The sequence below is a fragment of the Mytilus californianus genome, unplaced genomic scaffold (assembly GCF_021869535.1).
Source record: "Mytilus californianus isolate M0D057914Y unplaced genomic scaffold, xbMytCali1.0.p SCAF_11, whole genome shotgun sequence".
Classification (NCBI taxonomy): Eukaryota; Metazoa; Mollusca; class Bivalvia; order Mytilida; family Mytilidae; genus Mytilus; species Mytilus californianus.
The window spans coordinates 43,225,610-43,228,958 of NW_026262593.1; positions in this window are offsets into that span (position 1 = coordinate 43,225,610).

Here is a 3,349-nt window from a genome sequence, read left to right on the forward strand (position 1 = left end):
GCGATTATTAGTGATGATTATTTGTATTTCTAGCAGTTGAGATAATATATCTGAAAAAACCTGAAAAAGTTTCTAAAAGTACTATACTTATTTGTAGTTATCATCAGTGAATATTTTGAATATTCAATAGCTAATATAACATGCATATTCAACAGGAACAAATAAAAACAGTCAATCAGTTAAATAGGTTTCTTAAAGTTAGTTATCATAATTTCGGAGATCTGGATAAATGCTAATTAGACAACTGTCCACCAGAGTCCAAATGATGTGGATGTAGGTAATTATAGGTTACAGTAATGCCTTCAGTAATGAGCAAAACCCATACCATATTGTCAGCTATGAAAGACTTAGACATGACAAAATATGAAACCATTCAAATGAAGAACCAAAGGCCTGATATATGACAAACAATCAACAAAAAAAGAATAACCAACAGCAACCACTGAATAACATGCTCCTAACTTTGAGACTTGATGTTTATGAGCACTTTACACTCTTCCTAACCTGGGACGCCAAAAATTGATGGCAATTAGATCAATCAACAAACCTACTCAATCTTTGGAGGGGCCTCAGTGGCCGAAAGGTCTAAAGTAAATCATTAATAGCGATCACTAGTGTGTCAAAACTGAGCTTGTGAGTTAAAACCCTGCCTCGGTTTATAGCGAAAATGATAAGCAAGGTAAGATATACAAAGAAGTCACCTCTAAAAATCGTCTGAGGACTCCTTATTGGAGTTATTACCCTTTTGATGACTATTTTTGATATTTTTTGGCATATTTGTCCAATATCTTAAAAACTATAAATAGATCGATAGAAACTTAGATAAGCAAAACTGATCAGCAAGATGAGATCTTCAAATAAGTCAGCATGACTCAACTCGTTTCATAAATCCTTATTTGAGTCATTGCTCTTTAATGACGATTTTTACACATTTTTAATTTTTTAGTTCCCTACCAACGAAGTCGAAGGGGACTTTAGGTTTGCACTCTGTCCTTCTCTCTCCGTCTGTCCATCCGTCAGTCCGGCAAATCAATTTTCCACACTTTTTTTCTTCGTTCTTGAAGATATTGATTTGATATTTGGTATATAGTTTAGCCATGACAAGTTATAGATTAAGTTCGAATTTTGTTCCGGTCTGATGATTTAGTCCAGAGTAATGGACTATAACTCTGTCCATAACTCTGGACCATATCTAATGTTAGAGTACTATGTTAAACCATATTTCTGTACACAGGGAGATAACTCATTTTTTAAAAGATATTCTTTGGTAAATTATTTGAAGAATTTTTTGGCAGGTTTGTTTGTTATTTTGTATAAACTAATTTTCTTAATGCTATATATATAAAAAAAATTATGAAGTGTAATCCTTAATTAGATAATAATCTATTAATGTATATATTACATTACATTGTGTAGATAAAAATTGTTTACATTTTATAGATAAGTTACACATCTATATTAGTTTGTGACAATTTTAGAGAACTATTAATCCTATCTAATGTGAAAGTGTTTTCCACACTTTTTTCATCATGCTTGAAGATATTGATTGATAATTGGTATATAGTTTTATCATGACAAGTATACAAATCAAGTTCGAAATTTTGTTTCGGTCTGATAATTTTGTGCAGAGTTATGGTCCTTGGACTTGAAAAATTCACTCATTTAATCAGTTTTCCACACTGTTTTTAGTCATGCTTGAAGATATTGACTTGATATTTTCCTTTTTGTTTACACCATGACAAGTTATAGAACAAGTTAGCTTTTTGTTCCAGTATAATGAATTTTTACCGGGTAGGGAACTATGTATTGCCACTCTCGGAATGTTTGTTTGTCTTGCATCTTAAAAACTAGGATAGATGATAAAAACTTACATTAGCAAATATGACCAACAAGACGATATCTAATTGCTAAAATCGTCAGTTGACTCATTATTGGAGTTACTGCACCTGAATGACGAATTTATCCCAGTCTTATTGTTTTTGCCTATTATCTTTTACTATAACAGATAGATACTTTAATTAGCAAAAATGATAAGCAACTTAAGATCTACATATAAGTCAACTTGTCCAAAAATCGCTTGTCAACTCCTTATTGGAGTTCTTTCTATTGAATGACAATTTTTACCATTTTGTTTGCCTGTTACCTGTAGTGTTGCTCATGTTAGTACAAACCCAGTAATAAGTCTAATTGGTAGGTCACATTCGGGGAAAAGGGGACAGGATTGTAGTTACGACAATTAGAACATATCCGCCATCATCTGTGAAATGGATATTCCAAAACGGTCAACAAACTCGTGATGGTGTCCCTAAAATTTACAAAGGGATGATTTCAACTCACCACTTGGAACTCTTAGTTTAATAGCTTCCTTTTGAGCAGCAACCCTCTATCAAGGAAATCATGATAGGAAATACAAGCCTTGGAATATCGAATCAACAGAGAGAAATATATTCCGTATCCAAGCGCTGTTAGAATGTTGCTATATAGAAATAGAAAGTTCATAATTGGGAAGCTGTAATCATCTCTTTTGTCGTAAAGTTTTGTTTTCTACCAATCGCCATTGTCAATTTCTAAGTGATATCCCTTAAATGACGATTTTTTTTTTATTTTACCTTTTTTTGTGTTTTGGGGGAAAAAAAAGATACAAAGAAACTGTTAACAGAAAAAATTATCAGCAATACAAGATAAAAAAAAGAGATTTTTATCATGAATTATACTCTAATCCACACTGTTGGAGAGAGTCTAATGTTTAAGATGCACAAATACCTAAGTTAGCGAAAAGGGCTCTCTAGAGCCTCTTGTTTAATTGGCAAAGTGCCTGTTTATAGACAAAAATAACATATTTGAAAGATGTACAGTTTTTGCTACAAAAAATCAGATGCTATTAAACAATAGAATATTAAAAACATTTCCTTCTGTATAATGGATTATACAGAAATTAGGTCTTGATAAATAATTGATCTATCAAGAAGTAGGTAATTAAGGTGTTCATCACATTAATTTGCATTAAAGATCTCTCAATTTTAACGAGTAATAACACTACTGTAGCGTAGATACATCTTTAGTATCTGCAGCCACAAACTACTACAAAGTATCACAAAAGCCTTGCCATAATGCCTCCCTATTGAACTGGTTTCTAACTGCAGTTTGCAGTTTAAAGAAAGATTTTGTGGTTTTTGTTCTCGAACACTATACCTGTAGTGATATAAAAAGAGCATTTTATGATACAGTATATTTTAAACCTATAATATTATCGAAGCAGGTTATTAACTAAGCAATACATTCCTAGTTTTTGTTATGGCTTTATCATGCATTGCTTTCTTATATACTTTTGTTAACGAGGCTGTTGTTT